This window comes from Chelonoidis abingdonii, chromosome 17, assembly GCF_003597395.2.
Source record: "Chelonoidis abingdonii isolate Lonesome George chromosome 17, CheloAbing_2.0, whole genome shotgun sequence".
Classification (NCBI taxonomy): domain Eukaryota; kingdom Metazoa; phylum Chordata; order Testudines; family Testudinidae; genus Chelonoidis; species Chelonoidis abingdonii.
Window position 1 is genome coordinate 38,068,140 of NC_133785.1, and position 19,274 is coordinate 38,087,413.

The following is a 19,274-nucleotide window of genomic DNA, read 5'->3' on the forward strand; positions in this document are numbered from 1 at the left end:
CCTCCCTGATTGAACTAACCTCGTTATCTCTAGCTTGCTTGCTAGCATATAGATACCTGCCCCTGGAAATTTCCACTACATGCATCTGACGAAGTGGGTATTCACCCACGAAAACTCATGCTCCAAAATGTCTGTTAGTCTATAGGGTGCCACAGGATTCTCTGCTGCTTTTACACCTATTTTAGGGTGTGTCTGCCCTATTTCACAGCAGTTTGTCCTGAATTTGGTATTTTCAGCTGTTACCCACAATGGCCCGGTTGCAATCATCCCATGCACTTTTTAGATTAAGGGAATTTTTTGTAAAACTGCCCATGTTATTTAAGAGCCTAAATTCAAATTTCAGAAGGATTTAGGGCACAGTTCCCATTGACTTTCAGTGAGAAGTGGACTTGCTAGTGCTGATGGGCCAGATTTACCAAAGGTGTTTGTGTCTAAAGATGCAGTCAGTTGCCCAGAGGGATTTTCAGAAACTCCTAGATACCTTTGTAAATCTGCCCCTAAAACATTTTTGAAAATGTGACAGGCTCCTAAGTCACTTAGTTGTTAGGAAAACTTCAGCCTAAGTAAAGTTTCTTTTGTATAATTCAGTGACACTCTTTGTGGCATCATTGGGGGATACTTTGTACCTTTTTATTAAATTGATAATTAATTAATTAATATTAATTTTTGGTAGTCAATTAAACTGACTACCTAAAACCTGTAGTCTCTGAATGTTGTGTTCTCATATGCTAATCATTTATTATTCTTGTTTCCCTACTAGTAGAAAATGATAACAAGAGTTGCAGTGTTGTTCAATACAGCCGTAAATAGTGTTTCGCTTTGAAACGCCTACAGGCCTTGCATAAACCCTGATCTGATTTTTCTTGCTTTCTGGGGACTTTCATGATCTTTTATGATTGAGGCAGGTTCTTGTGTACTGTAACTAAAGCTTGAAAATCTATCACATTGTTCTTAAAATTCATATCCCACCATTTATGACAGTACGAAACTGATCCCATAATTCTGCACTGTAGACGTTCAGTGCACTGACTCAGGAGTGTATTGAGCCAACATGACAGGAAAATACATCATTTTTCACAACTAAAAGCAATGTGAAAGTTAAAATAATAGAAGCTCAGTGGAGGCTAAAACAAAGAAATATAATTTACAGCACTACTTGTTTCTACCTATTATATATGCAGGTAATATAATTGCTTATATTAAAAAATCTGTTTTGTTTTGTCACCTTCAGAGAACTTTTTATCTGCAGACTTAATTAATTCAGCTCTCTCTTAAGCATGTGTTTTACACAATGAGTATACCTTTAAGTAACTCTTAGAATATAAGTATATGTTCTGGAAATATGTTTTGTCTGGAACCTTTACAGTGCAGTTGAGACGCATAGAAAAATGGGGGAGCCAAAGGGACATGTGGCTTGTAAGATACTGTGTCTTACTATTGAAGAACAATAGGGTTTTTAATGTTCTTTATTAGAGACAACTGTCAGTACTCTTTCCCTTGGGGGAAACAAAAAGCACTGTATATGGAATATGCCATAAAGATAACACACAAATGACATGATAAATAAAAACAGGTATTATTAACAGTGCTCATCAGCAAATGCCGCAGTTGGGTTTGAACTAGATTCCATACAAAAGAGTCTCATACATTATACTTTTCAAAAGACTGTCATCTTTTTATTTTGATTTATAGACAATTACTATTTTTTTAATAACTTTTTGCACTCATTCTTTGAAATCCATGCTGGATAGTCTATAGTTATAGTTAGTGGCATCATCACAAAGGATTATTTTTGCTTAATGATTCGTGCTTTATTTCTAGAGGTGTTTGCACGGATCATTAAATTATTATTCATGGTGCAAATATTTGTGTGAGAATTAGTCAAAATACTGTATGACCAAGCAAATTTTATAGTTTAAAGTAATCTTCCATGAGCAGTTGGCTGTATGAGTAATAGAATTACGTATGCATAAAATCGTTTTTACTGTAGAAGCCAAAATGCAGAATAATAGCTTGTCAAACTGTCATTTGCAAATGAGATCATAGATTTTGTAGTCCAAATTAGGTTTTTTTTTTTTTCTTTTTGTCAGGTCACATTCTAATAACCATATTGTGCATTAAACTCTGTGATTATCTGAACACTTGACAGATGGTAGACTATTAATTTCTATGTAAGAGACAGTGATTGCCAGTGCAGTAATAGTATTCAACAAAATATTAAATGTCAAAATCCACTTTTTTTATGCTTTTGTTTGCCTTATTTTAGCAAGGTAATTCTAGAAAAATATATTTTTTTTAGCTGAGCATATGCTTTGTTTTACTAGACTGAACAGTTTTTATTATCAGAAAATGAGGAAATTAAAAAAGAAAAAATTGTTTACCTTGTTATCCACTAAATGATCCTCATTTAATGTGTCAAGAGAACAAGTAAAAAGTAGAGCACAAACACCAACAGTAAATAAGTGATGTTACTTATGCTTATGAGCCTGCAGTTTTGAGATGCAATGTAATAAATACCGTATGTTGATCTGTAGAAGAATTACGTTATTCAAAATTATGAGAATTTTAATTGGTAGTGGGAAGAATAAGAAAAAGGATTACTATGATAGAGTTAGGATTCATGCTATCTGATGGTAACTCATTATACTAGTACTAAATTGATAACAGTATAAAAGACCTGTGGTACCGAAATGAATAGTGTTAGTCAATACTAACATCTATTTTAATCATAATTTTTATTTCTCATCATTGTTTATTTTTAAAGTATCCCTAACATCTAACAGAAAACAAGACCTCTCTCTGTCCCCAGGAACTTGCAGTCTTAAAACAATATATCTGACAAACAAGTGAGGATATGCCATGCACCAGGAACAGGCAGGGCTGCCCAGAGGATTCAGGGGGCCTGAGGCAAAGCAATTTTGGGGCCCCTTCCATAAAAAAAAGTTGCAATGCTATAAAATACTATATTCTCATGGGGACCCCTGCAGCCCCAGGGCAAATTGTCCCACTTGCCCCCCCTGTCCCCTGCCCCCGCCCCGGGCGGCCCTGGGGAAAATAAACATTTAAAAATCTTCCGCATCTCGGCACAAGCCCAGTTTTGAGAAAACTTCTTTTCAAGTCACATTTACAAGGTATCACTGGTTCTCAGATCAGTTAGTGCTAAAAGGCACTAAAGCTCATTAAAAAGGTTGGACAAATATTTTCCGTCAAAATGTTTTTTGGATCGAAAACTAGGGGTTTTTTAAAAGCAGAAAAAATCATGGGCAATGTCTGCTTTCCTTCAAAATTTGTTGTTTTTTTTTAATTGAAAAGCTGAAATTAGTCTGCCAAAACCTGAACATAATTTGGGGGTTCAGAAGTGTGTGGCCAAATATTTGCTGCTTGCAGTGTTTGATTGTTTAAAGAAACAATAAAAAAAATTCTGCTTAAAAACCCCCCAAACCTCTGACCCAGTAGGGCTGTTCTTATGTTGAGACAATGCCACAGAAGTATTTTTTTAGGAATGATTTGAACAAGGTGAGGATGAAAGTTTGATGAATAGATTTTGGTAGGGCATTCCAAGTAGAATGTGCCGCATGGAAGACGCATAATTCTATTTGTGAGAGTAGGAGATGAAAGAGATATTGCCCTCTTTTGCCAGAATACTTAGCACTCACTGGAGTGTTTCCTTGTTAGCATATATAATTCCTTGTATGTTCTACACCTTGGAAATTAGAATTTTTCTTTGATGAGCCCTTTTCTTGGTATCAAATGGTTAATAAAAACATGCTTCTGATGCCAGCAAACTTATCTCTACAATTGCAGTTGAGTCAGTAGCACAAAGACATTAGTGTCAGAGGAACTCACCCCCTTCCCAGCTAAAATGTAGTTTCCTTGATTTTCTTTGCTTAAGAGCAGTGCAAATAATAATTAAGAACCATCTCCACTTTGCTTCAGTTCAACATGCCTCTGAACACTGTGCAAGCACTGTAATTCTTCTTGGAAGTGAGTTTTAAGGCAGTTTCTGGAAGAAATGTTTTCCTATAAACTGGGGCAGCTGTGCCATGACTGGCACAGAGAAGTTGCCCTGCAATTAGGACAGAGCTGAGCAGAAGCTGATGGAGTGGAGTTGAGATAGAGAAAAGGTGGATGGGATTGGTTATGTGAGTGAGAGTGGAATGGCACAAAAGGCAAGCAGGGTCTGAGCTGGATGTCATTATAAAGGAGCTGTGATAATACCATTTTGCAAAGAAAGGCTTAACCAGTTAATGGAGTAGGCTATTACTATAAGTACTGTTAAAAAAAAAAAAAAAAAAAAAAAAAAGTAGGGGGTATATCACTCAGTCCCAGTTCTAGTTATTGTGGTTCTATTGCAATCATAAGATTTAAAAATATACACTCAGGTTTTCTTTTTGAATGGCCTCTCTGGTTTTACTTTAATCCCGTTGACATCTCAAACAAGATTATATGAACATTGCAGTACAAAAAGTTACAAATGCATAGGACTATAAAAAAAATCTCCATTCAGTAAAGGTGTGCGGAGGGTAGAAGTTAGGGGAAGCTTCCAGAAATCCTGTATGCAAAGAAAAGAATTGACTTAGAAAAGAATTGACTGCACATAAAAGCATGCAGAAAGTTCTCAGTTTGTAAAAGCCTAAGCACCAGGATTCCTATGACGTGTTAGAGCATTCTGGGTATTGACATGCAAATAAATATATCAAGCATACCATTTTGCTTCAGCATTTTTATATCCTGTACTGCCGCAACAAGCCTTTGTATGTGTTACTCCACTATCAGTACTCTGACTTTCAGATAAAAAAACGGATTTATTTACAACTTTTTCTCCTTTACAAATGAGAATGTTGTTCTTGAGCTCTTAGAATTTTGTAAGAGTTATCTCATCCTGCAAGGAGAAAATACCTCTCAATATGAGGAAGGAAGTAAAGACAGCCTGGTATTTTTTCCTGTGACTAGGTGGTCCTATTGTTTCTTTATTAAAGATATGAATCTGGTGATCCAGTTTAGAGTCACACCTCAGAGAAATGGCTGCAAGAATATGTTTGAGGCTTCGTGTATCTGTAAAACTTATTAGCCATTCTTAAGAAATACCTTTTATAGAAAGCAGCAGCTGTAACATTGAGGGTGTTTAACTTCCTTATTTTTAAAAAAAAACTGCTGAAAAATTTAGGAAATTGTTTTAATAGACATACAAACCAGTTGAGACCAAGTGCATCCCTAATTGTTTCCCTTTTGATAGAGTATTTAATTTATTCTGTGTTTACCTGCACACCTCCCAGTTGTAGAATGTGACCCAGATTTGATATCTGCTCATAACTTTCATTAGGTAATGAATGACATACACTTATCATTAGAGTGTACTAATTAAAGGGGAAAGTGACATTTCAAAGTAATGTTGCTCCCCGGTGTTTTAATGAAATACTACCTGGTTTATTTTTGTTTTAATTAACTAAAATGCCATGCCCGGTTTCAGTATCACTATAGTATACTTTTCATGATTCTTTGGTTAACCTTGTTTTTTCATTTCTTTTCCCATCTTGGAGCTTTTAATATGAGAAAGAAAAAAATATTTTGTCATGTTCTAGCATATATTGGCAAATACTAATAACCAAACTGCTTCCATTGATATGAAAAAGTAGTGGGCTATACTGAAATGCATAGGTTTTTCTTTTTTTTTTTTTTTGGTTAGGTCAGAATTCAAGTGAATGCTTACTTTTATTATGGCAAAATTTCACAGACCACAAGTGAGGTGTAGAGATGATGTATGTTGAAAAAATGATTGCAACTTTTTAAATGCACAAATTGCTATCAGGCAGCTATTCTTTGTGAAGCTGTCTTTGTATATCTTCCAAGCCAACCTCTTGGGGAAGTGTGGCTCCATTGCAAATCAAAGCTGCCCCAATAGGCTTGAATGACTCACACACCTTTCTCAGCTAACAGGGTGACCGAGCCCTGAATTGAATCATCATCCATATATGATACACTATCTTTACAGGGTGAGAATCTTCACCTTCATGTGCTACTTCCTTTTAGCCCTCATTACAATGGGGAAAGAGCAACTGTGGCAGAAAATTGTTCTCCTCCATTTGTTTCTCTCCATATTAGAAGAAGCAGCTGGTGCCTTTGGCTGAGTTGACATCTTTGTTCCTTGCCGCAGTTGGTCTTCAGAGAAACATGGAGCCAACATGGAAGACTGACTTTGAGCTGGAGAAACTGGTAGGTGGAGAAAGTACTCCACTTCTCTGAAGCTATCAGTGAGACCTGTTCTGAACAGACAACTATGCCATACTTCATATCTTCCCAGCACAGTAGGTGTCTGCCTCTAGCTGTGCTCTGAACACAGATTCAGAGAAAGAAGAACTTGAAGAAGCCATGATGGCAGGCATTGCCCCTGGATCCTCCACTGTATTGCAGGCTACTATTTTGGATTGATTGGGGGCTATGGGGCCTCTTTCTTCTCCCTTCCTCAAGATCTGTGTTCCTAACAAGCCCTCTAAGAATGCTCCCCAGAGATCTTTGAGTCTCTTTTTTTCTGCCTCTTCCAGAGTATTTTCCAGGTCTCTCTCTCTGCAGCACATGTGAGAAGACAATGCCTTCATCTGCTCCCTCTAAGTGCCTCAGTGCTCCCTCTAATTTCATTGCAATAGAGAAGGGTGAAATGCCTTCAAACTCTGTGCTCCCAGCTCAATGTTCCCCCTATCCTTTCCTCCCACATTTAAAGAAGTATCTAAGGAGTGTCTTGACAGGAATGGGGATAGCATCTTTTCCCCTACCTTAGTCAGATTTTGAAGATCTTCTTCCCTGTGCAACAAAAGATCTTGGAGGAAGGCACAGGGATTCACATTCTTTTTCAGAGGAAGTGAATGATGGGAAATGGGAAATAACTGGCTAGGAAGGAGTACTGCGGAAAGGGATCTGGGAGTCATAGTGGATCACAAGCTAACTATGAGTCAACAGTGTAACACTATAGCAAAAAAAGCAAACATCACTCTGTAATTTATTAGCAGGATTGTTGTAAGCAAGGCAAGAATAATTCTTCCACTCTACGCCATGCTGATTGGTGGCGGATTAATGATTTTGCCGCCCCTAGGCCCTGAAATAATTGCCACCCCTGGCAGCTAGCCCCATATGAACTTGTTTTAGTTTTTTTAGTTTTAGTCTGTATAGCGCGATTTTGGTTATAGCGCAGGACCGCATATGGATCCAAAACGCTGTGTTCAAGCGGGGGTCCAGTTTTATAGCAAATATTTATTTTTTATTTTATGTAGATACAATGAAAGAAATAAAGTATTTAAGTAGTAAGTAATTACATTTGTTTACACCTACACCTTTGAGCAGCAAACTTATTAGTTAATTCTGTATAATCCAGAGAAGTTGTTAGATCCTTTTCAATTGTCAGGAGAGAAAGGGAGTTTAATTTTTCATCACTGAGATTAGCCTTCAAATAGTTTTTCACCCTTTTTAATGCTGAAAATGATCGTTCTGCTGAAAAGTTTTTATCAGGTGTGCAAACAAACATTCAGAAAGCAATATCAAGATTTGGATATACTGAATGAATGTTTCAATTTCGAAGAAGGCTGCAATATCTTAGAATTGACTTCTTTTCATTTTCAGGAATTTTGACACCTTCCAAATATGATCAAAAATGTAGACACTCATTCACGAATGATTCTTCTAAATCTCCTTGGTAGCATAGCTGTAATTTTTTAGCATGAACTGTTATATCTGCTGTTGAAGTATTGGTAATGTTAGTCAGTTAGATTTAACTAGCCAGTTAGATTTAAACTTAAATCTGCCACAAATTTCTTGATACGCATTACTTCTGCGTTTCAATTCAGAACATACAAGGTCTTGTATTGTTAAAAAGGTATCTATTTTAAATTTATCTCTACCACACATTTCCACTTCAACTTCGCGTGTCTCCTCAGCTTGCAGTTTACGCTTTCTTTTTGCTTTGTGTCAAATTCGTAGTCTTCAATTTCAGATTTTTCTTTGGCTTTCTCTTCGTACATATCAAACGGGTTAATGTATCCTATTAGTGAGTTGTAGAGTTCTACAGCTGTCTGTATATCAATATAAACATTGTCCAGTTTTTGGCTAGTTATATGAAATCTTTCCAAGAGTGAGCTCCAAAATCCAGCCATAAAAGCTGCCTCAAGTCGATCGAGTTTTTGCTGCAGACCTGCAGCTTCATTATGTGTAACAGGTTTCTCAGTAGCATCTTCCTTTACTGTGTTTAAGGCTTTAAATATAGCATTCCAGTTTTCACTCTAATTATGACAAGCTTCCACTCGAGATGACCAGCGAGTCTCAGAAAGTCTTTTTATTACTTTACTGCCTGGCTTCAAATTAGATGATAAAATCTCCCACCGATGAGTAGAGGCAGAAAAAAATGAATAAAGAAGTTGGACAGTTGAAAAAAATAAACATGCTTCTTGACAACTTTCTGCTGCACATACTCCAACCAGATTTAAAGAATGCGCAGAGCAAGGCACATACACAGCATAAGGATTTATATTCTTAATTCTTGCTTGCAACCCGCTATATACACCAGACATGTTAGTGGCATTGTCATACAACTGGCCATGGCAGTTTGTGATATCTAATCCATAACAATTCAAAGTTGAAAATACAGCATCAGCTAACTGTTCTGATTTGTGGCCAGTATTTGGTAAAAAACAAAGAAACCTCTCCACCGGTATGCCATCATCGTTTATATATCTCAGTATAAAACCAATTGATCAACATGAGATATGTTGGGAGCTGAGTCAATGCTTATCGAGAAATATTTGGCTTTTTTTACTTTAATAATATTTGAGATCACATTTGAAGCCATCGATGTTATAAATTCATTACATGTATGGGATGAAAGATAAGATACGTTACCTCAACCTTCATTTCCATAACGTGCAATGTGACTTGCTAAAAATGGGTCAAATTCTGCAACAAGCTGAAGTGCCATCATGTAATTGCTGTTATAAGGTGATCCAAATTTTTCCACCTTACCTCTAAATGCAAGTCCTCTGCCTGAAAGTTTCTTTACCACTGCTACAATCCTCTTCAACACATTTCTCCAATACATAATGTCTTCTTCCATTTGAAATTTTAAATTCATATCAATTTTTCCGGATATCTTGCCTCTCCTCACCATTGTCAGTACATATGTTTTATGTTCAGTCGAATTATCATGTTCATGTTGTCGAGCTGATATGTTTTTCCAGTCATGGTATCCATTTGTCGCCAGACTAGAGATTCCTCCGAATAATCAACATGGGGCACAAAACACGGCTCATTTGCTCTCCGAATATACAAGATATTGCCGTGGCTTTACTTCACTGTTTAAAAGATGTCGTTCAAACACATTTTTTGTTAGAAAACGCATTTTATCAGTATATTGTCTTTTTGAGTTAGTAAAATCACTATCGATATTTTGCTTAATACCATGTGTTGATAAATACTCAATTGTAGCATCATTCAATATCCATTGGGCCAAGTCACTTATGGTAGATATTCCAATGTCCGACTGAATTTCTAGTTGATTCGCAAATCTCTGCAGTATTGTCAAAGATATCAAGAGCAACATGATTCCCGGTAGTCTCTGATACACTAGTATTTAGAACATTTTCTTCAACACTGACCGCAGCCGGAATTTCTTTATTAGTTTTAATATATACTTTATACACATCAATATTTTCAATATCAACACCAATATTTTCACTTTTTACATCACTACTTCTTTCAACTTTTTTTTCTGTCTCACTGTCGGCACTAACTGATACAACAAAGAAATCAATTTTGTGCATTTTTGCAATCGTTTCATTTTCCCTTTCTTTTTTCTGTATAGCATTTTTTTAAACTGAGCACCGCTTAATTTCTTCCTTCCAGTCATATTGTTAATTAATGTTTAGAATTGTTGCGACTCCAGTCCCAAGTAGGTTGTTTACTAAATGGCGTCTCCATCGTGCCATCATTGGTGGTTTCAATACGTGCTCTCATGATTAGTAGAATCGCAGCGCGCGATGCCGCGATTACAAAAATGCTGGGCTGCTAGTTTAAATTTGCTGCCCCTGCAAATTTGCCGCCCTAGGCCTAGGCCTTGTTGGCCTAGGCAATAATACGCCACTGGTGCTGATACAGCCTCAACTGGAGTATTGTGTCCAGTTCTGGGCACCGCATTTCAGGAAAGATGTGGGCAAATTGGAGAAAGTCCAGAGGAGAGCAACAAAAATAATGAAAGATTTAGAAAAACATGACTTATGAGGGAAGATTGAAAAAACTGGGTTTGTTTAGTCTGGAGAAGAGGAAATGACTGAGGGGGACATAACAGTTTTCAAGTACATAAAAGGTTGTTATGAGGAGGGAGAAAAATTGTTCTCTGAGGAAAAGACAAGAAGCAATGGGCTTAAACTGCAGCAGAAGAGGTTAATGTTGGACATCAGGAAAAACATCCTATTGGGGTAGTTAGCAGCAAAGAGTCCTGTGGCACCTTATAGACTAACACGTATTGGAGCATGAGCTTTCGTGGGTGAATACCCACTTAGTCGGATGCATGTGACGAAGTGGGCAATCACCCACGAAAGCTCATGCTCCAATACATCTGTTAGTGTATAAGGTGCCATAGGACTCTTTGCTGGTTTTACATATCCAGACTAACACGTCTACCCCTCTGATACTTGGGGTAGTTAAGCACTAGAATCAATATCCTAAGGAGGTTGTGGAATCTCTGTCATTGGAGGTTTTTAAGAGCAGTTTAGACAATCACCTGTCAAAGATGGTCAAGATAATATTTAGTCCTGCCTTGAGTACAGGAGACTGCACTAGAAGATCTTTTGAGGTCCCTTCCAGTCTTGTGATTCTGTGATGAAGGCAGATGACCAAAACCAACACCAACACCAAATCCCCCTGCAAAAACCAAACCCCATAAATTTGGAAATAACTTTTTGAAACTACACTCTTAGTAATATTTCTCTGTAGCATAATTGCCTTTGACTGTTGCTGTTTTTGTCATATATTTATAGCAGTTATTCATAACCAATAAATGATTTACCTTTACATTCAGCAACATTTGGCATAAATAAGAATGAGCCTTTCCATGTTAATGTTTCTCTGCCTTTAGAGTAATTAAGCTTGCTATAAAATACTTTCCAGTAACTCTACCAAGTAGCCATCGAGTTCTAGCGTACAGTGGGTATTTCATTTGCATTTCTAGGGTACCAAGCATCAAAGTTCTACACTGTTATTTGGGTGGCAGTGAAAAGAAAATGGACCCAGGCTCTGAACTGTGCTTTAGAAAGTAACATTGCATTACAGAGCGTATGTTGCTCAGGAAATAATTTACCACCACTGGCTTCCAAGCTGCATAAAAGCTATGTCATCAATATAAGCAGCAAATTTTTGCAAGGGAGGTGTTTCCATCAATGCATGCTAGCTCTAAAGTTTAATTTTCTTTAGCTTTGACATGCTTAGATAATCACGTAGTAGAGGTGCATGCGCAAGACTTTCAGAAATTAAAAAGGAGGCAGGTGTATTCCAAGATCAATACTCTTATCTAAATGTGTCCTAGCTTTTGAGAGATTAAGGAGATTGTTTATTCAGAGTCTTGGATGGTTGTGATACTTTGAAGGAACTGCAGATTAGTGAAGAATGACGCATATGCTACAGTACAGTAATGCTTCATCTAACCTCTTCCATTAGGACCATAGAATTTGTGTAACTCACAGCAGATTTAAACATTGCTTCTATCTGAACAGGCGACATTGTTCATATACAAAACAATTGAAGTGTTGATGCTATGAGACATAAGTAAACCTTATTTATAATCAAATATATATTCAGGATAATTGTACTGGTATAAAAATTACTGATAGTTTTAAAAATATTTATGGAAAAATATGATCATTTCCCCCCCGTGATAACAGACAAAGTGTATTATTCTGTCCAAGATGGAAACTTATGTTTAAAAAACAGTACATTGGTTGCCATGTAAATTTTTTAATTTTATCCTTTATTTGGTATATTAATTATTTGCAAACTACAATTTTAGAGATTTTATTGTTACCCAATTTGTTCAGAATTAAAGTAGTAAAATTTAAAAAATCTTGTTGCATCATATTTTACTTGTCCTGATGTGTTTAGTAAGAGCACCTTTTTTTAATGTGGAATTTACCACTTTTATGTGGTAGACAAGGTTTTCAGAAGGTATCAGGACTTCTACTCTATGTCTAAATGCTACTGAATACGTTTTATCTAGAAAAAGGTATTGGCTCCTTTCCTTGCCAGTTAATTTAATCCTTTCCAGTGGCCTTAAACTAGACGGTGCACCACACTATCTCCATACTTTCTACGTGGTCAAACAATTGCTGGGGTCATATCTATAATTCCAGCTGAAAATCCTGCAATCCAAAATCTATAAATGGATCATTAAAAGAGGTTGATAATGTTCTTGTGGTCTCACTGAGCTGTTCTCATAGTTTTTGCCTTATTAGTTAAACCATAAAAGCAGTGGAACCGTTATGCTAGCTCCGAAAAGCCAGAGCTAGTGGTTTGAGAGCCTGCATTCCTCTGTGTTCGATGACCCCATGTGTAGCTCTTGTAAGTAATGTTACTGCTGCAGAGTTCTGTGCCTGTGCAACAAGTGCCAGGAACAATGCGTGTGGGGGTCCAGCTGACATGCATCCTTCTGCAAAAGGAGTATTTTTTTAAAGCAGTGGATAGGAGCCCAGTTGAAGGCGTGGGGAGGAGTGCTATTCACAATAAACACCAGACTTGCTTCTCCCCCACCAAAATAACAGCAGAATCTAGGGGAAGATGATTCCTGAAGGATTTGTGTGTTTTTTGGGTGGGAGGTAAGGGAGTGGAATGGAAAGAGAAATAAAATAAATAAATAAATAGAGTGTAATCCAATATAGTCACGTTTTTAATATGCCCATCACCTTAGTATTTAAAAGATTAACAGTTATGAAAAGAGCAGATAAAATCCCTTTTCCTCCACATTGATTCTGATATCTGCAGCACTTGCCACTAAGAGCAACTCGAATGTCTTGAACCTGCATTCCAGATATTGGTAAGAAACCTCAGTGGTATCCTCCTAGTAGATGGTAAAATAAAAAAAAAAAAAAGTAAAATGTGGGATAAAATATGGATATGCAAATCTTATTAGCTGTCTGGTGCCTACATCAAGTAGATAATGTGAATTAATGGCTATTTAATATTTGTAATTGTAGAAATGTTGTACGTGTGTTTTTAAGTCTTGTAGATAGTATTTCATACACCAGTTTTTACCTGGATTGTTCCAATAGCACGATTAAAACCTAATACAGCTGTTTTAAAGTTCATTTTAATAGTTTTTCATTCTCAATTTGTTGAATTTGGTCTTTAACCAGATTAATTTATATTTGTATAGATAATAGAGTATTTAAAATATTGTCAAGCACATCATTACACTTGTTTGCAATTGAAAGCTTTATTAACATTCTGAAGGGATAGAAAGAGGCTAAAAATATTAACTTTTCCCACGGATTCCCCTAAAAAGTCTTTTTTCCCCCTTAAACCAAATAATGGATCATACTTAATATGCTCTCCTTTATTCAAAACCATCTCCCAATAAATTACTTTCAGTACTGAGGCCAAATATAGCCTTTAAAAATGTACTGCATGAGCTACATACAATATTTATGTTGAACAACTTTCTGTAGGAGAATGTGTGTAGTGTATTTAGTGAATTATAGAGGCCGTCCCCAGCCCCCAAGTGTACTGAAGGCTCAGTGGAACTCTGGAATTGTTGAAATGTGATCTGTTTTGCAGCAACAGCATGAAGGCTGTATAGGATAGAAAATAAGTATCTAGGATGCATGGGGAGTAGAAAACAACAGAAAATAAGGGCTGATACTGATTAACAAGAAGTGGAACACAATCTTCTATTGGTAGCAAACATAGTTTGAGTTTGAGATTGTGCTAGTATCATGTTCCATTTTAAAATGTTTTTAGGATCTGTTGAGACTCCATCTGAGTCACTCAGGCTATGGAAGTCCAAAGGTACTGGCTGTTTTGCGGAGATATGTTGTAGAAGATTGTCCAGAAATGGTATCCAGAAAAGAAAAATCCTGTTCTATAGCAAGAATTAGTGTCTTCTAAAAAAATCATTTTCTCTTTGGAATGACTTCCTGCTTACTTTTCTTCTGAGTCTCTGGGCCTTTAGTCTTTTCATCTGTGGCCACACATGAAGTGAAACAGATCAAGGAATGTAGTACCTGTTGTTTTTTTTTTACCAAGTAGGTCATGGTGAATGATGGCTACAGAGTTTGCTACTGAGAAGAGGGCACTATGATATGTTCTGTTTTACATTCTGCAGTCACATGGGAAGGAGTTTTGCCAGTTCAGAGTCAAGGTTGGGTTCTAAATTCAGAGGAACTTCTGTGGACTTGCAGCCACCGAGGAAATGGTCAGTTGAAGGGAGAGCAGTTAAGAGTCTTTGTATTGCTGAAGGGAGAGTGCAGTTTATTACAATGTATATGGTTGCAGCTGATTCCTGTTTCTGTTAACATCTTCCACAAATGCACGGGATACAATCTACTCCTGTTTAAAGACTAGGAATGGGAGAAGAAGACGAAGAGAAGTAATATGCTGCTTTTGAGTCTCTGAAAGGAGCTTTCCACATTTCACATCTATTTTCAGATATACCTACAGTTAGTAAAACACTTCTCTTTACCTGCTAAAGAGTGTTTTTTTTAAAAAAAATAAGGTTTAAGTTTCAAGAAAGTGTTTAACATAAACTACTTCATACTTATATAGTGCCTTCCATCTGAGGATCCCAAAGCACTTCAAAAACGTTAAAGAATTAAATCCCTCTGTGAGGTAGGTGATATCTCAATTTTACAGAAGTACAGAGAGGTTAATTGACTTGCCCAAGGTCACTCAGGAATTCTGTGGTTGAATTGAAAATAGAAATCAAATGTTCTGTCTTGCAGTGCTGTGCTTGAGACACTAGACTATGCTTACGAGATCATTTATTCATGCTTTGAAAATCATTTTAGTATTTTTTGGTCATAAAATAATGGCTTATCTACACAAATTGGAACGAAAATTGCTAGATCAGTTTTAACTCATATCACACTTATAAATTGGTGCAAGTGTGTGCAAGGACAATTTTATTTTGTGTTAGGAATGCCCTATTTCAACTTAAATTGGTAAAAAAATTGATTTAAGCTTAATTAAAAGAGGGCACCCTTAATCCCAAATAAGTGCCCACATATGGCATTGTCCAAAATAACTAGAGGTGTCAATTAAAGCCAGTGTACTTAGTTCGGTTCCAGTTTCTGCTTGGCAAGATTTAATTTATATTTCTTAATGTAGATGAGCATAACACCACAACATACTGAAGAAAAACAGTGGAATATTTATGTGACAGAAGATAATTTAAAGTGTCATTTAATGAGCAATCCTGTTTGTTACCACTATTGAAGTTGTTGTATAGTGACCACCTTTTATTAAAAAAATCGATTCCTACTAAATTGTCCTGGCTCTCATTAATAGAAGGTACTATTTTATCAATAAGAATTTCTTCAGCTCAAATATTGCTGGTTTTAGAGACAATCCATCTACTGTAGTATTGCTGAATTGACTGAAAACAAAATAACTTCAGAAGAGTTTGTTGCTTCATTCATTATAATATTGAAGATGCAATTAGATGTTTACAGATATGGTGGGTTTTCAGTTCTTTGAATAGGAAAAAAAAATTCTGTTTCTCAGAACCTTGCTACCAATCTTTCCCATTATAGGTGTGTGTTTTTCACCCCCTGCCTCCAATTATGTTTTATGCCTCATTTGCTGTAAGAGAAGGTTACTTAACACTGTCATACAGCAAATGTGTTTTGGATAGCAGGGTTTCTGCTAGATTGTTACTTTCAGGTGTCAGGGTTGTTCCTATCAGTTTGGCTTGGAGGTCCTTCTTGCATATCTCCCAAGATGTTTAGAGGCGAAGGGCAACAGCATTGCTTTTTGGCCTCTGCCCTTTCCTCCGTGCTCATAGCAGAATCATTTCTTCAGAAGCCATGCTGCTGCTGCCTCCCCTCCTCCAACTGCTCCCGCCAGATTCCCTCTTGGGAGGGAAGGAGGCTTGCTGTGCTGCGATGCATGGAAATTCTTGCTGCGATCGATCCAGCGGGGGTCGATTTATCTCCCGTTGTCTCCGGTACTTCAGATCTAAGTACGTCGATCTGAGAGGGACAATGCTAGAGTGAGCAATAGTCCTTTGACTGCCAGGGCCGGCTTTAGGAAGTGCGGGGCCCAATTCGAACAGTTTCGACGGGGCCCCAGCAGGGATGACTTAAAAAAAAACAACAGCACATGGGGCTTGTACTCACCGGGCAGTGCTCCGAGTCTTTGGCGGCACTTTGGTAGCAAGTCCTTCACACACCACAGGTCTTTGGTGGCATTGAAGGACTCGCTGCCGAAGTGCCACTGAAGACTCGGGGTGAGCGAAGTACCTGTCATTGAATGCCGCCAAAGACCCGGGGCAGTACCGGGTGAGTAAAAATTAAAAAGGCACCTCTAGCTAGGGAAGGGATTCTCACTGAGTGCGGGGCCCTGTTAGGTGCGGGGCCCGATTCGGGGGAATTGGTGGAATAGGCCTAAAGCCGGCCCTGTTGACTGCATCTCTCTCATCCTCAGGCCCAATCCCCAAGGTATAGTAGTAGAAGGGCTACTGGAGGGTGGGGAGAAAGCAGTGAGGAATCACAGAGCAAGCACTTCGCTTGCACCGTTGAGCTGGAACTGCTGGTTTTACTCTGGGCTTGTCTACATTACACACAGGATCAACAGGCAGCGATCGATCCAGCGGGGGTCGATTTATCTCCCGTTGTCTCCGGTACTTCAGATCTAAGTACGTCGATTTTGGCTACGTTATTCACGTAGATGAATAGAAGCAAAGACTAGCATTAGACCATTAGTATCTAGGGAGGTAGGATGGTCTGGTGGATAGAGTGCTGGTGTGGGACTTGAATGGGGCAGGTTCAGTTTCTTACACCACTAGAGATTTCTACTGTAACCTTAGGCAAGTCACTTAGTGTCTGTCTTAATAAAATGGAAATAATACCACTTCCTTACCACGCAATGGTGCTGTAAAGATAAACACATTAGAGACCATTAGGTGATTAGAAGTTCCAATATTTTTAAGGCCAGAAGGGGCCATTATGATTGTGCTGTCCAATCTCCTGCATTACACAGGCCATATGATTTCCTTGTATTAATTCCTGCGTCAGTAGGTATTTTTGAAGTAAAGCATATCTTTTAGAAAAACATCCAGTTGATTTAAAATTGCCAGTGACGGAAAAAACACCTCAACCTTTAGTACATATTTTTCAAATGATTAATTACCCTCATTATTACAAATGTGCACCTTATTTCTAGTCTGAGTCTGTTTAGCATCAACATCCAGTCATTGGTCCTTCGTATGCTTTTGTCTGCTATATTGAAGATCCCTCTGTTAAATTTCTGCTCCCTATTTGGATACTGGTAGGCTGTGATTAAATCACCCCTTAACCTTCTCTTTGATAAGCTAAATGGATTGAGTTCCTTAACAATTTCACTCTAAGGCAGGTTTTCCAACCATGTAGCTTTACTCATGGTTCTTTGAACTCTCTCCATTTTTTCAACATCCTTCTTGAATTGTGGACACCAGAACTGGACATAGTATTCTAGTAGCACGGGCACCAGTGTCAAATACAGAGGTAATATAACTTCCCTGCTCTCCTACTCAATATTGTCCTGCTTATTTGTCCAAGAATTGCATTAGCCCTTTTTGCCACATTGTCATACTGAGACCTTATGTTCAGTTGATTATCTACCATGAATCCCAAGTCTTTTTAAATCACTGCTTCCCAGGATATGGTCCACATTATTTGTGGCTTGGGGGCTTTGTTGTAGATATTTGATATTACCTTTGACTGTACTGACAGATGAATTTAGGTAGGGTAGTACTGATCAGAAGAGATGACCCTCGTCAGCCTGTTGAAGCACCAGGAATTGCTGTGGTGCATTGGCAGCCAGATCGTTTCTGAGAACCACCCATGTTTGGGGCATTCCACAGTAGAGTGATGGACACTGGGTTTCACAGATATTTTTATTACTTGGATTTAGCAAACATTGGTCTTGTGGAGTTGGCAAGGGCAGAAGTGGGTAATAAGAAGGCTGCCCAGGGGGTTCAGCTTAGTATGCTGAACTTTATGTCAAATTTTAGATTTGATTCACGTCCCTAGTGGTTAGAGCAGTGGCTTAGTACTCAAGAAACCTGGGATTTGTTTCTTGCTCTGCCAGTGGCTCAGTGGGCATCCATGAGCTAGTCACTTAATCTCTTTGTGCTGTAGTTTCCCCATTGGAAAATGGAGATAATATTTGTAAAATGCTTTGAAATCTTGGGATGAAAGGTGCTATATCATGCAAAATATTGTTGTTTTATTATAGAAATGTTGGAAGCTTTTTAAAATTCAATTACTTTATATCCTTATTTCAGACCTAAAATTCAATCTAGTAAAGCCTTGTTAAATACAATTTTGTGTAATGAGTGATGCTGGGATTATGATTCATCACTCATTTTCTTAATTAGCAGCACTTGACTTTATCCACCAGAGCACCTGATTTGAAAACTGATTTTTTTTTTCAGTTAAATAAAATAATGTTTTGGGGCTTAAAGGTTTTTTTGAAATGCCATACAACTTCTCCTCCCTGATTGCTCATTACCAATAACACAACACCAATCTAGGGTGCAGAATTGTGATACAACCTGGTCTTTTCTCAGAGTGTTGTTGCTGCTGTTGAGGTCATGTAACAAGCACATAACCAGGCACTAATGTTTTTAAACAGAAAAATCATGCACTGTGACATTCTCATCTAATTTAATTAAACTGGTTTCTGCAGTTTCAAATGCCACAAATCTATAACATCTGGGTTGATCTAATCTTCAAGAGACAGGCCATTTTCAGGAATAATGAACTTTTCAGCGCTGCTTTCTCCTTCCAGTCTCATACTTCTCACACCTTGTTCTCTGCCTTAGGCAGATGGTAGCAGTTCACCACCCAGATTTTGATTTTCTGAGAAGCTCCATTTTTAGTTTCTCATCCCAGAATGAACAGTGCTTCTTAGATAATTACTAAGATAATACTTCCAGGACTATTTCTTTGTTTTGTGTTTTTACATCACCTAGCACAATGGAGCCCCATGGGCTTCTAGGTGCAGCTGTAATATAAATAATAAAATATAATAATGGAAAAGAACAGTAAGGG

General features: G+C 37.6%; 1 protein-coding gene and 1 pseudogene across 4 annotated transcripts in view; one reads left to right on the forward strand and one right to left on the reverse strand.

Annotated features, from left to right (window-relative positions):
* FHIT (fragile histidine triad diadenosine triphosphatase) overlaps nucleotides 1-19,274 on the forward strand; it is a 1,173,656-nt gene that overhangs the window by 112,017 nt on the left and 1,042,365 nt on the right. The gene's annotated exons all lie outside the window — the stretch shown is intronic.
* On the reverse strand, nucleotides 7,304-9,580 carry LOC116825626 (zinc finger MYM-type protein 1-like; annotated as a pseudogene).